Here is a 15014-nt window from a genome sequence, read left to right as displayed (position 1 = left end):
CCTACACTTTTCTGTGCTTTCTAAATAAAAACAAAAAAACAAAAGGAAGGAAGAAAATAAAATAATATAAAATAAAAGGGATTTTTTGTCTGTCAGCTATAAATAGAAAATTGTTCAAAACATCCTCTCCAAGAAAACATCCAACAATTCCTCTTTCTATGCATCAATATTTTCTTCAATCCTCAAACCCAGATATCATACGTTCATTTTCTTCTTCACACAAAAATTCTATAAGGAGTTTCCAGTTGAAACAGAACAGTTTTATGATAGAACACTACCAAAGAAACAGAACCTTGTGTGACCAGGAGGTCCCCATAGTGGGAGCCACTTCTAAGCCACTACAGAAAACAAGCTCTCCCCCATATCACCATTTCAGATGATGGTGACATGAGCAAAAGTGCCTTTTCAGACAATGTAGCTACACATCAGTAGCTACACTCGCTACACTGAGACACCTAATAGTTTTTCACATACAGTATATGTAAATAACCAATTTATGATACATATTAAGGTCTCCAATCCCATAATAGTTTTTTTTAATGGCATGGTGTCATGACCCAATAGAACACATCACCTCATCTAACCCTGACTCTTATAGTAACAATGGAAGCCTACCTTCTTCGACGCATTCTTCTGCATCAAGTCGGAAGAGAGGAAAAGAGAGAGCATTATTAGAGCAGCAATGGTGGATTTGGAAAACATGCTTAATCTGACAGTTTTCATCCCTTACCTTCCTGTTCCCTGTAAAGCAGAAGGGAAAACAGCTAGATTAGAATAATGGCTGGTTTGCAATAATAATAATACTAATAATAATACTAATAATAATAATAATAAATAGTAAGTGATTTTAGAACAACATGATCCATGGTCTCTGACACATATTCTTTTTGGAAGAATGCACTACAACCAACTTACAATTTATGCCAACCTGTTACAGCAGAAACAGCGGAGAAGAGTCATGTCACACAAAATTTCATGCCGGAATAAATCTTCTAGCTTTAAGATGCCACAACAAGACACTTCTCTTTGTTCCACAATCAGGGTTTTTGTTTTTTGTTTGCTGAGTGGATTCTGCCCATATGGTGGCAGGAGTTCACATGTATTTCCAAACCCCTGGAATAGATAAGCAGATACCTGGGGCCATCTCACACCCCACCTCATGCAATTAAAAGCTTGCTGTGTTAAGGGACAGTTGGTTATATTTAAGTGAAGTGACATGCAGATCTAGGGCCAGCTTATTTTTCGGGGAGAGGACTGGAAGGAGCAGGTTGCCTATACGACATGCTTAGGCATGACTTCATGTTGTGCATCAGCTGGAGATGCAGCTCAAGTAACTGGAACAGGTGTTGATAAAAATGCCAGAGCAGGAATGTGGCAGGCTGTGAAAGAGCATTTTTCAGTGCTCTCTCTAACTAGGTTAGTCCTTGCAGTTGGAAAACAAGAAGCTGATGAGTGAGCTATGGGAGCGTAGAAAACTGAGAAAGTCTGTGTGAGTGGGAGTAAGGGGATCAAAAAAGGTAGGAGGAATTTCCAAAATTACAGACATACCCAAGTCACAAGCCATCTATACCTCCCAGGAATTTATAGCTGTATGGCTCTTACTGGTTGCTAATTAAGTACTGTATCTACATTTCTTCTTGTATCCAAAATCTTTAAATCCCAATAGTCGGTCATTCTATGCTTGGGACAGGTTTCCTACGTGAAGGTCCCAAGAATCCTCAGAGACTCAGATTCTATTTTAATTTCAGAAGAAGCCTAGTGAGACCCTGGGGGTCTCTGGGGTTTGGAATCCCTTCTCAACACTTCATTTTCTGATAAAATTTATATACCACTTGCTTGTAACAAACCCTCTAGGTGCTTTATGAGAAATACTAGAATTATCAAGAGGGCTGGCCCTAGACATTTGTGGTGCCTGAAGTGAATTAGAAATTGGCACTTCCGCTGCTCTACTTCGTTAAGGGTGTGTTTTATATCCAGTATACCTGAAGGAGCGTCTCCACCTCCATCGTTCAGCCTAGACACTGAGGTCTAGCTCCAAAGCCTTCTGGCGGTTCCCTCACTGCAATAAATGAGGTTACAGAGCAGAGGGCCTTCCTGGTGGTGGTGCCTGCCCTGTGGAATGCCCTTCCATCAGACGTCAAGGAAATAAAGAACTATCTGACTTTTAGAAGACATCTGAAGGCAGCCCTGTTTAGGGAAGTTTTTAACATTTGATGTGTTTGTCGTGTTTTTAACATTCTATTGGGAACCGCCCAGTGTGGCTGGGGAAACCCAGCCAGATGGGCAGGATATAAATTATTATTATTATTATTATTATTATTATTATTATTATTATTCCCATGCTGATATTCACTCCCCCCCCAAAAAAAAATTCTGATGCTGATCTTCACTCCCTCCTATTATTATTATTATTATTATTATTATTATTATTATTATTATTATTTCTATTGAATTTCTATACCACCCTTCATCCAAAGATCACAGGCTAAAAGGGAGTGGGGCTCATTCACTAGCACTTTTAAAAAAAAGTGTTACACAAATGCATAAATGTTAGGTTTATCAATTGTTATTATCTAATGACCTGGAACAAAATATTGCAGTATGCAGTCCTGGTGTTCAAGATTCCAGCCACTCCATTCCATTCTCCAGCCCCATTTTAAAGTTCTCCTCCCAAGAGTCAGTCAGCATTCCGAAAACACTGAGCATGCTCAGTTCTTATCAGCCTCTTTCAGGGGTTTCCTCCTTCAGAGCTTTTTCCTAAAGAATGGTTTCCCCAAGTGCAACCTCCTTGTATGTAGATAGTAGCATTTTAGCTCTTTACACAGCAGCACTCACTACCTAAACATCAGGGGGGAAGATAAATAAAATATTTGCTATGGATCTGCACCCTAATCATTCAGAATGATTTCATGTTGTGATTTCTCTCCCCTCTGGACCAGACTGTAGAAATATAGGAATGGCATATCTGAATGACCACACAGCCACATAAATCAATGTGAGTGACAGAAAAGCAAGACACATTTCTGCATATAGATGGGAAAGGAAAACATTGAAGAACCTAGTACTTACTCTTCATATTCCTCAATGATCTCTTCAGTGTCTGACATTTTCAGTTACCTGTAATTTAATAAAGAAAAAGAAGCAGTGATACTTAAATAGGAATCACAGGCAGCTATTTTAAATAGTTATGATGCTCTTGGAGAACTAGCTGAAGATGTGTCTTTTTACAATACTGATACTATCCAACTAAGTTCTATTGCAACTTGCACCAGGATTGCTGTCTAGGGTTGCCATATTTTTTTAAAAAAAAAACAACAAGTAGGACACCTTCAGCCTTGGAAATCCCATGGAAAATCCAGACATTACGTAGGGTATTTCACCCACATTCCCATGGCGCGCGCGCACACACACACACACACACACACACATATATTGCAGTGTTTGCTGAAATTAACAACACAGATTTAGTACAGATCTAGAGGTCTGAGGAACGCAGGAAACTCTGTTCTGCATTGGTCCATCTAGCTCATCAAACTCAGCATTACCTACACAGACTGGCAGTGGCTCACCAGGGTTTCGGGCAGGAATCTTTCCCAGCCGTATCTGAAGATGCCAGAGCTTGTAGCTGGGGCCTTCTGCATGCAAAACATGTCACTGAGCTAAGAAGAGTTTGGATTTGATATCCCGCTTTATCACTACCCAAAGGAGTCTCAGAGCAGCTAACATTCTCCTTTCTCTTCCTCCCCCACAACAAACACTCTGTGAGGTGAGTGGGGCTGAGAGACTTCAGAGAAGTGTGACTGGCCCAAGGTCACCCAGCAGCTGCAGGTGGAGGAGCGGGGAAGTGAACCCAGATCACCAGATTACGAGTCCACTGCTCCTAACCACTACACCACACTGGCTCCCTATGGCCCTTCCCTTCACTGCAGTGGGTAATACATACCCTTCCACATTTGGTAGATAAAAATTGCTGCACACGAGGCAATACCTTATTGTACCACCTTATGCTCCTACGGGGTCTATTTACATCATGGTTTCCCAAAGAAGTCCGTACCGACCCCCTGAGGTTGAGGGGACTGTCCAGGGGATAAATAAAAATCTACGGGTTGGAAAGAACCATTGGGTGGGAAAGAAGTTTACAAATTTAATTAGGATTTAGGGATTTGAAAAAATCAAGGGGAACAGCATGGACATGGACAGTGTGCCTCCCTTGTCAATGAAGAGCCACTGTATTTATTACAATGATTCCACAATGCAACAGTACTCTCAGACCATATAGTTTTATTGTTTGTCATTATTGATTTCACTTGCTTTACCTCCTTATTTTTTACATTTCATTACTCCTTGTAATGGTCATCATCATCATCATCATAATTTCATTTGTATGCCACCTTTCCACTGTTAAAAACAATGATCAAGGCGGCTTACAACATGGCAAGATTTACATAATTACAGAAGTCATAAACAATGAATAAACCACATAATAAAATACACAAGCAAATGGAAAACAATTTCCACATAAATCTAAAATCTAAAACTAAGAATACAGTATTAATATCACACTTTAAAATGACATAGGTAAAAAATAACAGCATTTTTAAAATAAAAAAACCATCATCATGGTGATGGGTGATTAATCAATATTGATATTTCTTTACTTTATTTCATTTAATAAATAGGGTGTTGTCTTGGGGGCTTAGGGGGTTGATGCTGCTGTTGCTGTTGAATTTTTATATCTTTATTTTAGATCTTGTGATTTATGTGGAAAATGTTCAGTTTTGGTTGTGTATTTTTTATTTTTCCTTTATTGTTTATGATTCCTTTTGATATGCTGTAGTTATGTGGTTTTTTTAATGTTTTAAGCCATATTGAGCATTGTTTGGACTGTGGAAAGGCAGCATGCAAATCCAATTATGTATGTATGTATGTATGTATGTATGTACATTTCTCAGAATTCAGGTTGAGGGTTGATGACAGCTTTCTAAGCTCATCAAGGGATCAATGAAGTTTGGAAAACCCTGAATCGCAGACACACCTCATTAAGCATTTCTAGAAACCACCTTCATTTAAAGAGCAAGAATGAAAAGACTTAAACCTTGCAAGACATTCTTTTATTTTATTTTAGTAGAACCCCAACATCTGCCAGCTGGAGCCTGGTGCAAAAAACATACACTTCAAATTTAAAAACTCTGAGCCCAAGAATTTGTTTTGAGTATCAGAAATGAATGGAGTACATATGGTAGCTTTTCTACACAAAATTCTACTCCTGGCTACCCCAAAACTACTGCTAAACAACTGAGAGTCAGAAATCCTTGCAATTCCACTGCAGAACACATAGAGGTCTGGGAGTACTTGCCAAACTACCCTCTGTCTACCCTTGTCTTGTGGGACACACTTTAATATCGAGATATCAGAAGTGTGTATATTTTCAGCATGTCCTGAGGCTGCTTCACGTGACAAAAATTAAAATACCTTTGTGTCACATGCATAGCTGACATGATGTAATAATGTGTGACCAGCCCATCCATGGATACAGCCACAGTGATTTGACGGTGATTCATGCACCCTCAAGAACTTGGAAGAGTACCACCAGGACCACATACATTGTTACCAGAACAAGGCTTGAGACTTCTGCAAATCATGTCCACAACGTGTTTCAAGCTGAGCCATCCCAAATTACTGGGCACTTTTGATTGTAAAATATGTACAGTGATTAAAAAAACCAAAATCTAATTACTCCACAAAATAAAGGCAAAAACAAATGACCTAGTCTTAATTATTTCCATTTTGTATGCCTTTCCTCATCATGTCCATTATCCCCAGACTCCTTGCACGCTATCTTTGTGCAGCAATGAGGACTGGGAGTCTTTCAGTTCACTGTTAGTTAGAAAGAGAAAGGCCAGAGAGGAGACAGGAGTGTTGAGTGACAAGAGCTAGAAGCAAGGAAGCAGCCTGGGGGGGGGGGGAGATGCCTGATTGATTTTTGGTTGAATCCAAGGCTGTGGCTATAGGGGAAGAAACACTATAGGGTGTTAATGCTGTGAACCCCTCCATCGTAGGCTCAGGTTGTATATATGTGTAAATAAACCATATATCATAAGGGCACCACAATTTCCACTGTATCTCATTTCAAAGGAAACGCAAACTCTGGGTAAGCACCTGGAACCAATGGAATCTCGCATTACTCAGAGTTTGGAGTGGTGTGCAGCAATATTGATCACCTTTCATTGAGTGACTGGTGCAATGCCTATATAAGGAATCCAGAAACCAAGAAAGAAGACTTAATTTTGTCTTAGGTGACCGTTTATGAAATGCTTCTGTTGATGTGAAAGCAAGGATGGGTGGATGGAAGGAAGGAAGGAAGGAAGGAAGGAAGGAAGGAAGGAAGGAAGGAAGGAAGGAAGGAAGGAAGGAAATTTTCAGCATTCTCACATGAGCTTGAAGGCCGTAAAAGCTTCTTGGACCTCAAGTAATATATAATTGAACTAGAAAAGTGGTTGGTTTTTGCTCACTTCTAGTTTACTCTGTACATAGTCATTACATCATGACGTCTTTGGAGACAAAAAGTTACTGACAAAGCGTGTTCTCATTCATGGAGAGCATGTGTTGTGGTGGGGGCTGACAGGCTACCGCTCTGTTGCTGGGCAGGATTGTCTAGATGGCCATAGGCAGTGATTGGGCTGTTTGGGTTGCTGGGGTAAATTTGATGTTGCCAATTTTGTGGGTTGAACCAAAGGTATTATATTCAGGGCACGCAGCATTGAGCTTTCTTTTTCGCTGTGTCCACCGGATCACCCGCCCACCCTACCTAATTTTAGGGCTTGTGCGTTGACCTTGCTATGCCTGTCATGGGGTCGCCTGCCGTTGGGGCAGGGGCCTGGTAGGAATTTTGTCCATTTGGCTGATTGGCTGGTGCCATTTGGTTTTTGCCTACTGCGTAGCAAATCGTCACAACTTTTAAGGTTGCGGTTAGGCATTGGTTAAAAATTTGGTTGGTGGAGGGGTAAGGATTGGCTGTGCCTGCCCCTCCAATGCTGCTGCTGCAAGGGAATTCCGTTAAAGGAATCCAGGGGCTCGCCATGCTTTCGTCCAAATCCCTGGTCTGGGGCTTGGGCCTTGCAAGCCCCTGGGAGCATGCGGGGAGAGTTGAGGGCCTGGGGCTCAGCTCCATTTTCTCCCCAATATTGTTTTCCCTTACTGGCTTTTGCTGGAATCCGGAAGTCAGTTTTGTCCCTGGGCGAGGCCAGATAGTCGTAACCAATGCCTAAGCAACCACTCACATTTATGTATTTTAAACCTTAAACAAAAATTCTGTGTGAATTGTGTTTTATTTGAGGGGTGGCCTGGGGACCTCGACATGCAAGAAGTGGAATGATTAAGCTTCCAGGAAAACAGCAGTGCCAACTATGCCTAAAAGTCACAGTTTCTTGCTGGAAGCTGTTCCATCTTGGCTCAGATTTGGAAATGTTGACTTGCTGATATTCACTACAGTGGAGCCTCCATTCTCTTCCATGGCTCTGTTGCTTAGCAACAAAATTCTCCTAAAATAGGTGGCAAGAGATTAGCAACAGCATCACCCAACACTGATAACCAAGAGCAAGCCCAATGTGAGATAGAGCAGGGTACACAGTGTTGAGAATTAGGCCTGTTTCAAGGGAAGTAAGAGATATGTGGAGAGTGTCACAAAGATAAGGAAATAAAAATATATATCTGGAGTGGAAGGTTCTGGGGTTACCCCCTTTCCTGCTCTTCCCTTTTATGAAGGGTAAATTCATTTGCTCTTTTCTTCCTTACACATCTTCAAAGGCGAAAGTGATTGGGATAATTTCATAGCTATATAGATATATATAGCTATACAGATATATATCCATTTATCTGTCTTTTTTTGTCTTTTTCAATTGTGTCTTTCTCTATATCAAGGAACCCAAACGAGTTACAGGTTGGTGTTTTGGTTTTTAAAAAACAAGGCCTTAAACTAAAAGTGATAACCTCAGTTCCTGACCTAACAGATATTCTTTAGGCAATCTCCAAGGATGCTATTAAGGCTTTAACCACATCTGCTATGACTCCACCTTTAGAAAATGGCAACTACAGAAAGCAGAGGGCGGGGAGAGGGTTTAAATATCTAAAAGCCAAATCAACTAGGTAAGGACATTGGCCACAGTCTAACCCAAGTTAAGCACTTTTCAGCCCCACTGGTTTCGAAGGGAGAGATTTAAGCTTGTACTTAACTTTCAAGCCCAGAGAGCACATATCTTTGACTGGGCCATGTCCTTTGGGTTTACTTTTGATAGAGCTGAGAAGCAAGGTCATAACTGGGGTAGGGGACTTGTTCAACTTTCCATTTAATATCTCTTTTAAAATAATGTTTCTAGTCCTGTTGAATGCAGAGAAAAGGCAGTAAATAGTGTAGCCATCCCTAGTATTTTTTCTCATATGTGCTTCATATTACCTTAGCAATCTTGAGAGCAGCAACAGCTGGGAAATAATTTTACAAGGACAGAAAGAACACCACAGACAGAATAATTGTCACATACAGGAGGAATAAGGATATACTTTGAATGGTTCACCTATAGATTTATAAATCATTTAATGTGTCAAGATGAATGGATGTTGTTAATATTGCAGTTGTTGTTGTATAAGGGATTGTCATTTTGAATGGAATGTCATTGGGACAAATAAGGTTTTGGAACACAGAAACAAAGTCAATCATCAAACCATCAATTCTAGCACGCAGGAGGCCACCTAAATTATATAAATAGGCATCTGAATGATTGGGATTAGTAATTGTATTATAATTTGTCATTGTTATAATAAGGCTACCATTGGATTATTGTAATTGAAAACTAATAAAAATTATTGTCAACATATTACCTTAGCAATTATTACAATAACCTTGTAAGGTAGACAACTTTACATTGATGCTGAGGGCCACAGCAGACAATGATATTTATATGTAGGGCATGGGTGGAGAGTGGGACCACATCGACCTCTCCAGACCCCATTGCTGCTGCTGTGCACCCTGCTTCCTGGACAACCACATGTTCAACACAATGTTTACAAAAGAGATGTCTGTGCAAGACTGCCATGTGATCAGGAATCCTGATCACCCAGGGTTATAGAGTGTATGGAAACCTACACTTATTTCAGCTGTCTGTGCATATATAGGTATCTCCTTAGCAGATATCACACCTGCACAAATGTCGAAGGGGTGGGAGTGTATGATGGGTGGGGTCTGGAAGCACAGACCTGGTCCCCATTCGTGCATTTAGCCCAAGACATGAACAGCAACATCCCCAGAAGTGTGGGCTTGTTTATAAGGGCTGGCTCATACATGCAAGCTGATCAGCTGCTGATCTCAACCTCAAGTAGGGACCTGAAGTTCAAACACTGCAGGTGGAACATCAGCAGTGCATTTCATCGGAGTCAGTTCAGACATACAACTTCAAGGGATAATAAATCCCGAGATGGTGCATTGCACAGACTTCTGTAAACCCAGTGCAAATGACTTCATTCACCATAAAGTTGGTTTACACCTGAGATACGAATGTGAGGACACTTATCTCCTAGCTAACCACAGACAGTACTAACATGGGGTGAGGGTGGCAAGTATCTGCCCTTGACACCAGCGGTGGAGCAAGCCAATGCCCTGTGCGTGCCCTGTGTGAGGGCGGGGCCAGCCACCCGTGGGGCGGGGCCAGCCGGGGCAAGACGCTCCACGGGGCCTCCGAGGAGTCTGCCTGCCTCCTCCCACTCAGCCACCCTACAGTTGGGGGGAGGCAGCGGGCAGAACTTTGGGCAGCACAGAGCCTGCGGGCGCCCAAGCCACCACGTCACTCACAGGAGAGACGTGTGGCTCAGGCATGCTTCAGGACCCAAGGTGAGTGCCGTCTGGCAGTTTGTCACCCCCCTCAGTGGTGACACCCGGGGTGAACCGCCCCCCACCGCACCCCCTTCCTCCACCCCTGCTTGACCCACAGCTTGACGCCACCCAAGCCTCTTTTCTGTACTTCAAGGAAAGGTGTTTTTCAAATAGTCAGAATGCTTTTCCTTTCTGATCCTCAATCAATTATACTGGAGTAGAAATATATAAAGATAAGGGTTTGCACTGTGAACTTTGGCCCAAAGAACATATTTGGAGATTCATGGAATTTGTGGCATAAATGTGGCTTTAAACCTGTCATGGACACTAAATTCATATACACTGACAAGAGAGGATGAGGGATGAGTGAATCCTAATTTCATTCTGCAGCTTAGGCTTTGTGGTTTTAAGGGTGTCACCTCATCTATGCATTGTTCCACTTGCAAGACTAAAGATGGCTTGAGGATTGCCTCCATGTAGCAATCTGATTCCCCCCTTTTGTGCCCACCATAATATTTTCTGTTCTGATGCCATCACTGCAACCTTTGCTTGTAACCTCCTCTATAAGTGTTGTTATGTTTACAAAAGACTGAGATATCAAAGGGTGATGGGCATGGAAACTTGCCTTTAAGGAATCTCTTGGTTCTCTTCCCTTCCAAGAACAATTCATTAAGCCTGGATTCCAAGCTTTGTATCCATCACTAAAATAGAGGCCTCCATAATCCTCAGTAGATTCCCAAGCCATTTCCCCCCTGAGTTTCATGTTTAAAGCCAGGTTCTTCCTGGGCTGCATGTTTCCACCTGACACTGTACATCAGTGTGAGCCTTGCCCGGACCTTGCCCAGTAGTCTTGGCTGCTCAAAACATTCCTGAGTCTCGGCAAAAGCTCTCAGCAAATCCATTTCAAGTTTGAAGCAAATCCCCAAACTAAGTGAAACTGGAGGGGTTTGGAAGGGAGGTTCTGCCCAGCGCTACAAATAACTCCCATGTGTCAGGCCATCTGTTCCCTGCCATACCTCCATGTTTCTCTTTTCTGCCTAGGGACAGAGCATCAAAGCATGTATTATTTGACCATGTACAACAGCTGTATGATAGCAGAATCAAGGATCCCACTGCCTCCGTTCACAAAATGATTTTGCGAAAGATAAAGGGAGAAAAGTTGCAATAACATCTAAATCACAACTTGTCTTGGGAGTCTTGCGCATGTTTGAATCTTACATGTATATTCAAATATCCTGTATATTACATGAGAGACTACTGCAAACAGAGATCCTTATTCCTCCATAGAGTGGTGATAACATTGGCTTAACAGCAAATGCTGGCTTGTCTACAACATTATTGAGGAAAGAATACACACACACACACACACACACACACACAGTTTTGCAAAATGTAGATTGATCCAGAATGTGCAAATCAGGCTAGTTTGCTTATAAATGCAGACCCAATGAAATTCTCAAGCATCCCTACTCCAAGACCAGGCTAACTTTAACAATGATGAACCAGGATCTACAGATAAAAAAATTGGACACCTCACTGTCTAGATCAGGGATGGAGAACTAGCAGCACTCCAGATGTTGTTCTTGTTGGACTCCAACTCCCACCAGCCCCAGCCAGAATGGCCAATGATTAGGAATGATGGGAGTTGCAGTCTGGAAACATCTGGAGGATTGCTGGTTCCCCACCCATGCTCTGGATGGAGGGGTGAATTCAAAAGAGCCATGCAGTCAAGATTATAAAAGGAGTCTGTGACACAGGCTATTAACAAAGCTGGCTCATACTGATGGGAATTGGAATCTAATAACATCTGGAGAGAGCCACATCTTCCCCATCCCTGAAATATGGGTTTTGAAGGTAAGTTATTTGTTGTTAGCTTCTATAGTCTTGGGTGGTATGACTCTATTCCCTCCTTAGTTCCCTTTGAGCTGCCACAAGCATATGCCCCCTCGTTATCTTTCTAGACATTTCAGTCTCTCAGATACCCTATCCTCTCACCAGGTGCTAAGAAATGCCTCCAGCATCTATTAAGCAGTGCAATCTTATACGTGTTTACTCTGCAGTAAGTCCCTCTGTGTTCATTGAGGTTGACTCCCTTGTAAATGTGTGTAGGATTGTAGCCCTAAAGCATGTAGGAATTCTTTCCACAGGTTCAGATTCCAGACAGGAGGACCAGGTGAATCCATATTGTATAACGTTTTGATAAAACTTCAGATCTCACTTTAGACCCAACTATTTTAATAAAGCAAAACTCCTAGAAGACCACATATGTTTACACTCAGCTGGCAATTTTTACCCACAAAGAATTAAACAAACAAGTTATCAGCTGTGAACCACAATGAACAAAATATGAATTTGCAAAAAATTGAAACCACAATAAGATTTAATGAAAAGAACAGTAACTTTTCTTTTATCTAATGCAGCTCCAATTATAAATGCCAAACTGTTTAGTTAAAAATGAAGCCTAATTCAGTAAGGTTACAAACTGCATTCATGACATAGTTTTGCCCTATGCAAAGGACTTTAAGGAAACCTGAGGATGATTCAGAATACATATACATTTCTGCTACAACTATGAGCTCCCCCTGCTCAAACTGTGTGCTGAGTGGTCTACAAAATTCCACCAGAGGTGCTTTTTACACTCTGCTTTGCAAAACAAAACCCAAAACACAGATCTAGTCATTGTCTAGATGCTACACTGATACCCGCCATACTTTAGATTTTCTTTTTGTAAATGTGCCATTAGGCAAACCAGTTTTGCCCTGAATAACTCTATTATACTTCTAGTTCTATCTCCTGAATTCTGTCCCCTGCTCATCCCTGTGCTTTCCATATGTATTTTATGCATGAACTGATGCATTTCTTGTTTTGCATTCCATCACCTCCCACGTTCCAACGGCATATTTGCATGCAGGGCTCAATTCTTTCTTTCTCCACCCTGATGTAGAGCAGAGGGTAGCTTCTCTACAAGGAATTATTTGCTATGGGTGTTTGAAACCAGTAAGTATGTGGGGGCTCAGAAACTGCGCCCCCATTGAGAATGGGAGGGGGGAGGAAAGGATTTTGTCCAATATCAATTAATATCCTCTCTCCCACAAGGTTTCATACAGACAATTCCCAGGTATATCCTATGCCCTGGCTAACTTCAGAATGAGGAATGCTATCTAAGCTTGAATCCCTTACCTCTTGTGCAGAGAACAGGTGAGAGTCCTTCCAGTTGGAGACAAGGGCAGTGTCTGAGAAATGCAACTAAAAAGAGTGAGGCTTTAACAAGCCCACTCCACCCCAGGCTGCCACCCCTGGGGCCGGGTGCCTGATTGGAGGAATGCCAGCAGGGAACAGCTTGGAATGCTAAGCTTTGCTGCTATTTTGGCAGTGTCAGCTGAAGCCTCTTGTGCAACTCTTTTCTTCCCCTCCCCAGAGCCCATATAAGCCCTTGCTATTGTATGGCCTCAGAGAACTGCTATTTTAAACCCCAGATACCCAAGTGCCCAAGAGTCTGACACAAGCCAGCCAGCTGTCACTCTCGAGTGGCCTGGAACTCTGATATGGAATGCTTCTGCCCTGCAAGGGCTCATGGTGGAAATCTAGAAGGCTAGCAAGTGAAGCTTGGCACATGGCTTTGTTCTCCCTATCCCACCCCCCCCCCCGGTCCCTTTAATTGGAACACCACTGACCCCCTACTGCCTGCACAGCTGCTTTGGCAAATGAGCAGAGATGGCAGGGTAGAGCTAAATGACAAGCTACATTTTTAAAAAAATAAAAAGTATGCACAGAAGCAACCATTAAACTGGAGGCTTAAATCAACTCAACTGAGCTGGTCACCAGAACTTGCTTGCTCTGCTCCCAAGAGATTTGTGGTACTTAAGAGTCTTTTAAATCTCTCTCTCTTTGACCCTACTTGTGCCAGGGACTTAACTACATATACATGGACTCATGCCTAGAATGGCCATCTAGTTAAAGTGAGATTAGGCAAATTCATGGAGATTAATAGCTATTTTTCATGACAACTATACACCAGAATCAGAGGCAACTTGTCTCTCAATACTGATTACTGGGCAACAACTGCAGAAGAGGCGTGTTGTGAGCTACCCATAGGTGCCTGGTTGACTATTGTGAAAATAGGATGCTGAGATAGATACTATTTTATTCTGATCCAGATGAGCTCTTCCTATGTTCCATTAAAAGAAAACATGGAGGGAAATCATCTGAGTGAGTTTATCTTTCAACCCTAAACAGAAAGTTTACATGCCTCCCACAACCCACCCAATAGGAATTCTAATACAGATTTTCCTTCTAATACCCATCTTGTTATTTGACTTTAAGTTTTCAAAACTTCTCTATTTCAGTGAATGTTTTTCACAAGAGGTTGCCTGTCAGTAAACCACATAGCATTTCTAAGGTCATCTGGAGCTTGTTTTAAGGCACATAGACAGTTCAGACCAAATGGAAGCCAGACCTGAAGGGCCTCCTTGGTGCCGCATCAAGAATGGGGAACTTGTGGTCCTTCAGATGTTGTTGGACTACAGCTCCCATAATCCATGACTTTTCACCATGCTGGCTGTGACTGATGGCTACCAACATCTGAAGGACCCCAGGCTTCCCATCCCTGCCCTGTGTAAATGCCCCCAACATGCTCCTGCAGCTGTGTGTTAGTGTGGGAGATTGGTAGCATTGATAAGGAAGCTTATCAGCCATGCATTGATCTTCTCATTGAGGGGTTCTGGGTAAACTTTCAAGGAATCTCAGGGCTCAGAATACAGTTTGAAAGCCACTGACTTCTACAGAGGGTATTACTAACTGCTGGTCCTGTTGAATTCCTTCATGGCCATCTGTCATCTTCTCCTACTGGAGTTAGTCACAGTTATGGACTGCTACTACCTCTGAGCATGCAACGCCTCCAGGTTTAGCTATGGTGTCAAAATACTTTCATGGTTACGTTGCCCACTTACATCTATCTCTTGCTGGCCCCTTGAAGCACCTTCTCCAAATGATGACTCAGCATGTGGACAGATGCAGCAAGGAATATCAGTTTGTCATATAAACTTTCAGTGCATAGTGTGAGCTTCACATGATTGATTTGCCACAGACTGTATTCTGCTGAGGGTTTGGGGTTTTTTTTGTTTTTGCTGCAGCTGCTGTATACCGATCATCA

The 15014-nt window shown here is 42.1% G+C and overlaps 1 protein-coding gene across 3 annotated transcripts in view; it reads right to left on the bottom strand.

Moving 5' to 3' along the window:
* Nucleotides 1–13126, bottom strand: part of TNNT2 (troponin T2, cardiac type) — a 29471-nt gene extending 16345 nt beyond the window's left edge. The window contains exons 1-3 of one of the 3 annotated variants that reach the window (XR_014169224.1): nt 13043–13125; nt 3059–3117; nt 616–633 (exon numbers count right to left, since the gene is read on the bottom strand). The gene's annotated coding sequence lies outside the window, so the exon portion shown is untranslated. Of the gene's footprint in view, nt 1–615; nt 634–3058; nt 3118–13042 lie in introns of all 3 variants that reach the window. The other 2 variants (XR_014169225.1, XM_081914481.1) reach the window with 2 other exon arrangements.
* Nucleotides 13127–15014: the final 1888 nt, after the last annotated feature.

The sequence above is a fragment of the Podarcis melisellensis genome (assembly GCF_964234715.1).
Source record: "Podarcis melisellensis genome assembly, chromosome: 6".
NCBI classification, from domain to species: domain Eukaryota; kingdom Metazoa; phylum Chordata; class Lepidosauria; order Squamata; family Lacertidae; genus Podarcis; species Podarcis melisellensis.
This window is presented reverse-complemented; position numbering and strand designations above follow the sequence as displayed.